At 46.2% G+C, this 12,263-nt stretch overlaps 1 protein-coding gene across 4 annotated transcripts in view; it reads right to left on the bottom strand.

The window, feature by feature from the left end:
- Nucleotides 1–12,263, bottom strand: part of gmcl1 (germ cell-less, spermatogenesis associated) — a 209,041-nt gene that overhangs the window by 38,256 nt on the left and 158,522 nt on the right. The window lies entirely within an intron of this gene.

The raw sequence follows: 12,263 nt of genomic DNA, 5'->3' as shown, positions 1-12,263 counted from the left end.
AAATCTACCTGGTTTGGATGAAACCAGAGAACCTGTAGAAAACACACGCAATTCACAGGGAGGATGTACAGAAACTGAACTGGAATTGAACTCTGAACTTAGGAACTTCTCAAGCTTTAATAGCCACCAAGCTACTGCAGTGGGCTCCAAATTGCAACTACTCTTTGAATGAAATCTTATTTCCTTAAGTTCCCTTAAATTATGTCCTCTAGATATTAGCTTTCCAATAAGGGAAGTAGGCTGTCCCTTTGATTCACTTTGTCTGGGTCTCAGATAATTTCATATACAACTTAGATTCTTTTGTTTCAATGAAAGCAAGCATATTCAATCTTTCTTAACTGAAATTTCATAGTTCTGACAACACCTTCATGAACTATCTCTTGGCTTTCAAGAGATAATAAGGCCCTGGTTAAGAAAAAAAAAAAGGAGGTATAGGCAGGTAGGAACAAATGAGGTGCTTATGGAGTATAAGAAATGCAAGGGAACACTTAAGAAAGAAATCAGGAGGGCGAAAAGAAAGCATGAAGTTGTCCTAGCAGACGAGGGTGAAGGAGGATCCTGAGGATAACAAGGAACAAAATTGGTCCTCTGGAAGATCAGAATGGTAATCTGTGCATGCAGCCAAGAAATATGGGAGATCTTAAAATGGATTTTTTACATCTGTGTTTACTCCAGAGATGGACACAGTCTATAGAAGTGAGGTAAAGTAGCATCGACTTCATGGACCCTGTACACATTACAGAGGAGGAAGTGTTTGCTGTATTGAGACAAATCAGGGCTTGACAAGGTGTTCCATTAACCTTGTGGGAGACAAGTGCAGAAACTGCACAGGCCCTAGCAGCGATATTTAATTAAGCCTTAGTGACAGCTGAGGTATGGGAGAACTGGAGGATAGCTAATGTTGTTCTGATGGTTAAGTAAAGCTCTAAGGATATTAACCTGGAAATTATCGGCCAATAAGCCTGACATCAATAGTGGAAAAGTTACTGGAAGGTATTCTAAGGGACTGGATATAGGAGTATTTATATAGACATAGACTGATTATGGATAGTCAGCATGGCTTCATGCCTGATAGATCGTGTCTAACCAACCTTTTAGAGTTTTACGAGGAAGTTACCAGGAAAGTTGATGAAAGCAAGGCAGTTGATGTTGTCTACATGGACTTTAGCAAGGCACTTGTCAAGGTTCCACATGGGAGGTTGGTTGCTCGCCATTCAAAATGGGGTAGTAGGTGGTTGCCTCTCTGACTGGAGGCTTGTGACTAGTGGAGTGCCGCAGGGATCACGGTTGGGTCCTTTGTTGTTCAATGATCTGGATGATGATGTGATTAACTGGATTAGCAAGTTTGTGGATGACATCAACAACATAGTGAACAGTGAGGAAGACTATCAGTGCTTTCAGTGGCATCTAGACCAGCTGGAAAAATGGGCTGAAAAATGGCAGATGCAATTTAATGCAGACAACTGCAAGTGTTGCACTTCGGTAGGACCAACCGGGATAGGTCTTACAAAGTGAACAGTAGGGCACCGAACAGTGTATTAGAACAAAGGATCAGGAAATACAGGTCCTTAATTGAAAGTGGCGACACAGGTAATTAGGGTTGTGAAAAAAGCTTTTGGCACTTTGGCCTTCATAATTCAAAGTATTGAGCACAGGAGCGCATTGATCGTGTGGATACTAGACACTAGAATACTACAGCACAGTACAGGTCCTTCGGCCCTCGATGTTGTGCCAACCCATATATTCCTTAAAAAAAACGTACTAAGCCCACACTACCCTGTAACCCTCTATTTTTCTTTCATCTATGTGCCTGTCCAAGAGGCTTTTAAATACCCCTAATGTTTTAGCCTCCACCACCATCCCTGGCAAGTCATTCCAGGCACGCACAACACTCTGTGTAAAAAACTTACCCCTGATGTCTCCCCTAAACTTCCCTCCCTTAACTTTGTACATATGTCCTCCGGTGTTTGCTATTCGTGCTCTGGGAAACAGGTACTGGCTATCCACTCAACCTATGCCTCTCATAATTTTGTAGACCTCGATCAAGTCCCCTCTCATCCTTCTACACTCCAAAGAGAAAAGTCCCAGCTCTGCTAACCTTGCCTCATAAGACATGTTTTCCAATCCAGGCAACATCCTGGTAAATCTCCTCTGCACCGTCTCCATAGCTTCCACATCCTTCCAGAACTCCTACTGCGGGATGTTGTTCTTTCTTGTGTGTCTGGGAGCAGCGATTTCACGGTCTTTTGCCAGGGGGAGATGAGGAGAGAAGATGTGAATGGAGAGAGCTGGTAGACTGCTGGATGGAGTGGACTTGGAGCGAGAGTCCGAAGGTCAGCGACAATCGGAGGAAGTCGATGGGGGATGAACGGCCTTATTAATGAGCTCCAACGTTGCGCATTAGACTGTTTCATGGGAATGGGCCCAATTCCTGAAGGCTAGGTGGAACCATGCCCAAGAGTGTTATACAGATAGCCTAAATACCCTTTTCGACCGCTGCTCAAATGGTGCTCATGGTGGGGTTTCAGAACATGTGTCAGGAGAAGGGGGAGATGCTTTCTGCTTTTACTTTTCGGCTAGAGAGGCAGCTTAATTGTTTGCAGTGCAGAGGCGTCATTCAGGCGGCTGAGATGGATCAGATGAGAATGGACCAGATAGCCAGGGGTGCCCAGCCCGATGACCTGATTGCTCAGGGTCCCCAACAGTCTTGTAAGACGAGCCCCCCTCTATTTTTTGTTGAGATGATCAGAGAGGGTATTTATGCTCTCTACCTGTAGCAACACTCTTGGAGCAAGGTTCCACTATGTCTTCAGGAATTGGGCCCATTCTCATGAAACAGTCTGATGCACAACGTTGAAGCCCACTGACAAGGCCACTCATCCCCCATCAACCTCCTCCGATTGTCGCTGACCTTCGGACCCCCACTCCAAGTCCACTTCGTCTGGCGGTCTACCAACTTTCTTCATTCACGTCTTCTCTCCTCATCTCTGCCTGGCAAAAGACCGCGAAATCGCTGCCCCCAGACACACAAGAAAGAACATCCCGCTCATTGGCTAACATGCCCCATTGTCTCTAGTCAGAACCCAAATATTGCTGCTACAGAGAAACCATTACCTTAGCAGTGGAACATTACATAGTCATACTTTATTGATCCCGGGGGAAATTGGTTTTCGTTACAGTTGCACCAAAAATAATAAATAGTAATAGAACCATAAATAGTTAAATAGTAATATGTAAATTATGCCAGTAAATTATGAAATAAGTCCAGGACCAGCCTATTGGCTCAGGGTGTCTGACCCTCCAAGGGAGGAGTTGTAAAGTTTGATGGCCACAGGCAGGAATGACTTCCTACGACACTCTGTGCTGCATCCCGGTGGAATGAGTCTCTGGCTGAATGTACTCCTGTGCTCACCCAGTACATTATGTAGTGGATGGGAGACATTGACCAAGATGGCGTGCAACTTAGACAGCATCCTCTTTTCAGACACCACCGTGAGAGAGTCCAGTTCCATCCCCACAACATCACTGGCCTTACGAATGAGTTTGTTGATTCTGTTGGTGTCCGCCACCCTCAGCCTGCTGCCCCAGCACACAACAGCAAACATGATAGCACTGGCCACCACAGACCCGTAGAACATCCTCAGCATCGTCCGGCAGATGTTAAAGGACCTCAGTCTCCTCAGGAAATAGAGACGGCTCTGGCCCTCCTTGTAGACAGCCTCAGTGTTCTTTGACCAGTCCAGTTTATTGTCAATTCATATCCCCAGGTATTTGTAATCCTCCACCATGTCCACCCTGACCCCCTGGATGGAAACAGGGGTCACCGGTACCTTAGCTTTCCTCAGGTCTACCACCAGCTCCTTAGTCTTTTTCACATTAAGCTGCAGATAATTCTGCTCACACCATGTGACAAAGTTTCCTACCATAGCCCTGTACTCAGCCTCATCTCCCTTGCTGATGCATCCAACTATGGCAGAGTCATCCGAAAACTTCTGAAGATGACAAGACTCTGTGCAGTAGTTGGAGTCCAAGGTGTAAATGGTGAAGAGAAAGGGAGACAAGACAGTCCCCTGTGGAGCCCCAGTGCTGCTGATCACTCTGTCGGACACACAGCGTTGCAAGCACACGTACTGTGGTCTGCCAGTCAAGTAATCGGGAATCCATGATACCAGGGAAGCATCCACCTGCATCGCTGTCAGCTTCTCCCCCAGCAGAGCAGGGCGGACGGTGTTGAACACACTGGAGAAGTCAAAAAACATGACCCTCACAGTGCTCGCTGGCTTGTCCAGGGGGGCGTAGACACAGTTCAGCAGGAAGACGATGGCATCCTCAACTCCTAGTCGGGGCTGGTAGGCTAACTGGAGGGGATCTAAGTGTGGCCTGACCATAGGCCGGAGCAGCTCCAGGACAAGTCTCTCCAGGGTCTTCATGATGTGGGAGGTCAATGCCACTGGTCTGTAGTCATTGATGCCGCTGGGGCGCGGTGTCTTCAGCACAGGGACGAGGCAGGACGTCTTCCACAATACAGGAACCCTCTGGACCCTCAGGCTCAGGTTGAATACATGGCGAAGTACTCCACATAGCTGAGGAGCACAAGCTTTGAGCACCCTGGTACTGACACCATCCGGTCCTGCAGCCTTGCTTGGGTTGAGACGTTTCAGCTGTTTTCTCACCTGTACAGCTGTGAAGCCCACAGCTGTGGTTTCGTGTGGCGAAGGGGTATAGTCATGAAAGCAAGGTGGGGGACTGTGAGGAGGGGTAGGAAGGTAGAGTGGAATATGTGTTGGTTGGGGGCGGACAACAGATGGCTCATGTGTGGGATGGGCAGGGGCCACATTGTCAAATCTGTTAAAGAACAGGTTAAGTTCATTGGCCCTGTCCACACTGCCTTCCGCTCCTCTGTTGCTAGTTTGCCGGAACCCAGTGATGGTCCTCATCCCCCTCCAGACCTCTCTCATGTTGTTCTGCTGGAGTTTCCACTCAAGCTTCCTCCTGTACCTGTCTTTAGCCTCCCTGATCCTGGCTTTCAGGTCACTCTGTATTGCCCTCAGCTCCTCCCTATTTCCATCTCTAAACACCTTCTTTTTAGCGTTCAGGATGTCCTTAATGTCCTTTGTCACCCAAGGCTTGTTATTTGAATAACAAAGGACAGTTCTTGTCGGAACATTTCAGTCCACACAGAAGTTGATATAATCAGTGATGCACTCTGTGAGCCCATCAATATCCTCTCCATGTGGCTCACAGACTGCCTGCCAGTCTGTCACCTCAAAACAACCCTGGAGCGCCTCATAAGCCTCCTTCGACCATTTCCTCACTGTCCTCAAGGTTGCAGGTTTACTCTTCACCAGAGGCACGTAGCAGGGTTTTAGATGCACCAGGTTGTGATCTGACCTTCCCAGTGGGGGGAGGGGAGAGGAGCTGTATGCATCCTTAACATTAGCGTACATCAAATCCAGAGTCCTCTGGTTGTACAGCTCACATACTGCGTGAAGTTGGGCAGTGCTCTAGCCGTGGTAACCTGGTTGAAGTCACCCGAGACGGTAATGAGGGCACTCGGGTGCTGGGTTTGTAGTCTGGGTATGATGGTGTAAATGATGTTACATGCTGACGTCGGGTTGGCAGAGGGGGGGATGTACACAACAACCACAATTGCATGCGAGATTTCCCTTGGCAAATAATATGGCCGGAGTCCAACAGCAAAAAGTTCAAAATCCAGGCTACAGACCCATTCCTTGATCGTAATATGTCCAGGATTGCACCATCTGTTATTTACCAGAACCGCCAGCCCCCCTCCTTTACGCTTACCACTACGCTTACCGCTACAGAGAAGCCATTATGTTAGCCTTAGCAGTGAAACATTGCAGAGAGGCGATAAAGCCTCAGGTTCAACAATCTCAATGTGCCATTTATGATAAAGATTGAATTGAAAATACCGGTTTCCCAATGCATTGTTTGCATTTATTGTCGACAATGCAATGCTTCCTCTTTGGAAGCCAAATTAGCAGTAGATTAAGAGAACGGATACTACAATACATCAACCTACTTTTTTAAAAAAAAATCATGAAACAGGCATTACTTTTTTCCAACTATAGTTAGTGCCACAACACTGTACTATTGTCAATATAGCCCTTGATTAATAACTGACTTCCTATTTGGGATGAAGCCTGAAAGCCAACTATCTGACCCTATACTTTTCCCTACTGCTGCGTCTTCACCAACCCCCACTGACTTCCCCCGCTCTGTTGCAGAGAAAATAATCCTCAATAGAGGCTTTACCAGGATTGCCATGGTAGGCTCTCGCATGCTTGCCACCATTCTGGCAACTTCCAATTTGTTGCTGCCACAGCCTTGGCTTCACTTTAGATAACAGAGTCTTTATATATCTCCATCCCCCTTCAGCAACTTCTTAAAGGCCTCTGCTTCTTTTTGCAAGTATTCAAACAGTACCCATCCACAAACATTCTTCCCACCATATCTCTTAAGGATGTACATCCTTTTCTCTCAGTTTCTTTACTACATTTGCTCTTAGGATAGAACGTAGAAAATCTACAGCACAATACAGGCCCTTCGACCCACAAACCTGTGCTGAATATGTCCTCACCTTAGAAATTACCTAGGGCTACCCATAGCTCTCTATTTTTCTTAGCTCCATGTACCTATCCAGGAGTCGCTTAAAAGACCCTGTTGTTTCCGCCTCAACCACTGTCACCAGCAGCTCATTCCACGCACTCACCACTCTCTGCATAAAAAACTTACCCCTGATGTCTCCTCTGTACCTACTTCCAAGCACCTTAAAACTGTGCCTTCTCGTGCTAGCCATTTCAGCCCTGGGAAAAAGCCTCTGACTATCCACATGATCAATGCCTCTCATCACCTTATACACCTCTATCAGGTCACCTCTCATCCTCCGTCGCTCCAAGGAGAAAAGGCCGAGTTCACTCAATCTATTCTCATAAGGCATGCTCCCCAATCCAGGCAACATCCTTGTAAATCTCCTCTGCACCCTTTCTATAGTTTCCACATCCTTCCTACAGTGAGGCAACCAGAAATTAGCACAGTACTCCAAGAAGAGGAGAAGATGGCAGCATGACGCAGCTTGCACGGCCACTCCAGTGAATGATATCTGTAATCTGTCAAGTAGGGTGCTGTGCACAATCCTGATTTGATGGAGACAGATGTGAGAGAACGGAGGAACATCTGGAAAAACTTCTGAAATGTCTTTTTTGCTGCCGCTGCTCCTGTGTGATCCAGAGTCTCCGGAGGAGAAGGCCCCAAGTCCTCGGCTTTGCTTTTTGCTCGGCGGCTGGAGCAGGGTTGAGGCACTCGGCAGAGATGGTGCTCGGTGTCGGAGGCTCAAAGTTTTCAGACTGACTCGAGAGTCGGCTGTGGTCCAGTGCTTCCAGGGTGCTGCATCAGCAGTTGTTGGCGCCTGGAGGTTTATGGCAGGGAGAGTTTCTCCCTTTTGCTGCCTGCTATTGGGGACTATTAGGAGTCGATCAGAACTTTGAGACTTTTTTTTAACTGTGCCCATGGTCTGCTCTTTATCAAATTATGGTATTGCTTTGCACTGCTGTAACTACATGTTATAATTATGTGGTCTTGTCAGTATTAGTCTTTGGTTCGTCCTGTTTTTTTGTGATATCACTCTGGAGGAACACTGTATCATTTCTTAATGCATGTATGCATTTCTAAATGACAATAAATGAGGACTGAGTGTCCTCATAATCTAAAAAGTGGGGTCTGACCAGGGCCCTGTATAGCTGCAACATTACCTCTTAGCTTCTAAACTCAATCCCACGATTGATGAAGGCCAATACACCGTATGCCTTCTTAACCACAGAGTCAATCGGCGCAGCAGCTTTGAGTGTCCTCTGGACTCAGACCCCAAGATCCCTCTGATCCTCCACACTGACAAGAGTCTTACCATTAATGCTATATTCTCCCATTATATTTGACCTACCAAAATGAACCACTTCACACATATCTGGGTGGAACTCCATCTGCCACTTCTCAGCCCAGTTTGGCATCCTATCAGTGTCCCGCTGCAACGTCTGATAGCCCTCCACACTATCCACAACATCCCCAACATTTGTGTCATCAGCAGATTTACTAACCCATCCCTCCTATAGGCCTTCTATTCTAGGGCATTGCACATGTCCTCGTTTTTCAAGAAGGGTGTGCGAACCGGAGTGAAGGGAGTCGGATCGTCAGGAAGGGCAGGCAGGTGATGGGACTTAGTTGCAGCCAACAGGCTGAGTATCAAATGATTAGGGATGCAAAATCAGAAAGGATAGCAAATATGGTACTCAAAGTGTTTAACTAAATGCATGTAGTATCAGAAATAAGATGGATGATCTTGTTGCAATATTACAGATTGCCAGGTATGACGTTGAGGCATCACTGAATCATGGCTGAAGGGTGGTTGTAGTTGGGAGCTGAATGTTCAAGGTTACACATTATATCGGAGGGATAGAAAGGTAGGCAGACGGGGTGGTAAAAATGGCATTAAGTCAGTAGAAAGATGTGACATAGGATCGGAAGATAGAAACATAAAAAAACCTACAGCACAACACAGGTCCTTCGGTCCACAAAGCTGTGCCAAACATGTCCTTACCTGATAAATTACCATAGCCCCCTAATTTTTCTGAGCTCCATATAACAAGACATTGAATCCTTGTGGGTTGAGTTAAGAAACTGCAAGGGTAAAAGGACGTTGATAGCAGTTATATACAGTCAACAGTGGCTGGGAGGTGGACCACAGATTACAACAGAAAATAGAAAAAGAGAGTCAAAAGGGCAATCTTATGGTAGTCATGGGAGATTTTAACATGCAGGTTGATTGGGAAAATCAGGTTGGTAATGGATCTCAAGAAAGTGAGTTAGTTGAATGCCAAAGAGATGGCTTTTTAGAGCAGTTTGTCGTTGAGCCCACGAGGGGATCAGCTACACTGGATTGAGTGTTATGTAATGAACCAGAGGCAACAAGGGACCAGCGATTAGATTAGATTAGATTATGAGGACACGCAGTCCTCTTTTATTGTCACTTAGTAATGCATGCTTTAAGAAATGATACAATATTCCTCCGGTGTGATATCACAGAAACACAGGACAGACTAAGACTGAAAAACAAACAAAAAACACATAATTATAACATATAGTTACAACAGTGCAACAATACCATAACGATGAAAAGCAGGCCATGGCACAGTAAAAAAGTTCAAAGTCTCTCGAAAGTCCCACATCTCACGCAGATGGGAGAAGGAAGAAAACTCTCCCTGCCATGCCCGACCACAGTCCAACTCTGAGTCGTCCAAAACTTCGAGCTCCAATCAGCCCTCCGACACCAAGTACCAAGCACCATCTCTGCCGAACGCTTCGACCTCAGCCTCGGTCGCCAGCAGCAGGCAAAGCCGGGGATTTTGGGGCCTTCCCTCTGGAGATTCTCGATCGCACAGTAGCAGCGGCAGCAAACCGGGCATTTTAGAAATTTCTCCAGATGTTCCTCTGCTTCTCACGTCTGTCTCCATCAAAAATCATTGAACACTGGCATGGTGCCAGAGGACTGGAAAATTGACAATGTTACTCCACTCTTTAAGAAAGGAGGAAGGCAGCAGGAAGGAAATTATAGACCAGTTAGCCTGACCTCAGTAGTTGGGAAGATGTTAGAGTCAATTGTTAAGGATGAGGTGATGGAGTACTTGGTGACACACGACAAGATAGTACAAAGTCAGCGTGGTTTTCTTCAGGGAAAATTCTGCCTGACAAACCTGTTGGAATTCTTTGAGGAGGTTACAAGTAGGATAAAAGGGATGCAGTGGATGTTGTAGATTTGAACTTTCAGAAGGCTTTTGACAAGGTGCCACACATAAGGCTGCTTACCAAGTTAAGAGCCGATGGTATTACAGGAAAGTTATTAACAGGGTTAGAGCATTGGCTGATCAGTAGGAGACAGCGAGTGGGAGTAAAAGGATCCTTTTCTGGTTGGCTGCCAGTGACTAGTTGTGTTCCACAGAGGTTGGTGTTGGGACCACTTCTTTTTATGTTGTAAATAAATGATTTAGATGACGGAACAAAAGGCTTTGTTGCCAAGTTTGCAGATGATACAAAGATTGGTGGATGGGCAGGTAGTGTTGAGGAAACAGGTAGGATGCAGAAAGACTTAGGCAGATTAGGAGAATGGACAAGGAAGTGGCAAATGAAATATAATGTTGGAAAATGCATGGTCATGCACTTTGGTAGTAGAAATAAATATGTAGGCTATTTTCTAAACGGGGAGAAAATCCAGGAATCTGAGATGTAGAGGGACTTGGGAGCCCTAAAGGTTAACTTGCAGGTTGAGTCGGTGGTGAGGAAGGCAAATGCCACGTTGGCATTCATTTCAAGAGGTCTAGAATACAAGAGCAAGGACGTGATGCTGAGGCTTTATAAGGCACTGGTGAGTCCTCACCTTGAGTATTGTGAACAGTTTTGGGTCCCTCATCTTAGAAAAGTTGTGCTGGCATTGGAGAGGGTCCACAGGAGGTTCATAAGGCTGATTCCAGTGATGAAAGGGCTATCATACGAGGATCATTTGATGGCAAACAACAAACAACAACAGGAATTCTGCAGATGCTGGAAATTCAAGCAACACACATAAAAGTTGCTGGTGAACGCAGCAGGCCAGGCAGCATCTCTAGGATGTCCTAAGTCCTGACGAAAGGTCTCGGCCTGAAACGTTGACTGCACCTCTTCCAAGAGATGCTGCCTATCATTTGATGGATCTGGGTCTGTAGTCGTTGGAATTCAGAAGGATGAGAGGGGATCTCATTTAAACCTTTCGAATGTTGGAAGGCCTAGACAGAGTAGATGTGGAAAGGATATTTCCCATGGTGGGAGAGTCTAGGACAAGAGGGCACAGCCTCAGGATAGAGGGGTGCCTTTTCAAAATAGAGATGCGGAGAAATTTCTTACGCCAAAGGGTGGTGAATTTGTGGAATTTGTTGCCACATGCAGCTGTGGAGGCCAGGTCATTGGGTGTATTTAAGGCAGAGTTTGATAGGTTCTTGACTGGACATGGCTTCAAAGGTTACGGGGAAAAGGCCAGGAACTGGGGTCAAGGAGGAGATAAAAAAAACGGATCAGCCATGATTGAATGGCAGAGCTTGGCACAGGCAGTAATCCAGATATTACTACCTGGGAGGTCCTGCTTCTCAACTTTCTACCTAGCTTTCTATATTCTCTTTTCAGGACCTCATTGCTTTTCCTTCCTATGTCATTGGTACCAATACGTACCAATGTGTACTGTTACGTACCCCGTAACTGGGTTGCCAAACCAGCAGAAATGGACCACTTAGTTGGAGTCTGATTTAACAGAAACTAATAAAGTTTTATTAACGAAATAAGTAACACAGTACTCTAATCGTAAGGATATAAATGCAACAGGTTAGCAATGATAAAACACACATGTACACAGAACTAGGGTAATAGGAATCAATCAAGCTCTATCGCAGTCTAGGGGTAAAATGATCAGTCTCAAGTGACGCAGAGTTCAGTTCAGCTTAGTACAGTTCGCAGTAATCGCTGTTGTGCCGTGGGGGCGGGGGAGAGAGAGAGAGAGAGAGAGAGAGAGAGAGAGAGAGAGAGAGAGATATGCAAATCTGATTCAGCAGACCTTTGATGTTCTTTGCAGTTGGCTTTCGGGCGGACCCTTTTTATGTCTTCTGTGGTCACCGACTGTGACCCCTCCGTTCTGGATACGACCGTTCTTCCGCAGTGAACCCAGCACCCAGGCAAGGGTGGACACACACACCAGATTCCCACTGATCGTACCCTTTTCACCCTGTGCGTCTATGGTCGGTTCCCGCGACAAGACCTCCAAACTCTCACCGACTTGTGGGGGCACACCGCTCTTCCAGGGTCTCGTTATCTCGTGATCTCGTGGTGTGTCTCGTGCCTTAGTGAACCTGTTCTTTTTATCCCCCTGCTGGGGTATCGCCTGTCCATCAAAATTCAAACAGTTCAGGTTCAAAGCAACCGGTCTGTCAAAATTCTGAAATGTGTTTCTTTCTCGTTAATCTTTCTCTTCTCTCTTATTAGCATTTTGAATGTTTCTCCATTGTCTCACTTCTCTCTCTCTCTCATTAGCATCAATCTTCTGATAACTTGGTTTATTGTCACAGTACCAAGACATCTGGCTGCTCCCCCTCCCTTTCCAAGATGCTGTGGACGCGATGAGACATCTCTGACCCTGACATCTGGGAGCAAACATACATACCATCCAGGTG

This window comes from Mobula hypostoma, chromosome 8 (genome assembly GCF_963921235.1).
Source record: "Mobula hypostoma chromosome 8, sMobHyp1.1, whole genome shotgun sequence".
NCBI lineage: Eukaryota > Metazoa > Chordata > Chondrichthyes > Myliobatiformes > Myliobatidae > Mobula > Mobula hypostoma.
This window is presented reverse-complemented; position numbering and strand designations above follow the sequence as displayed.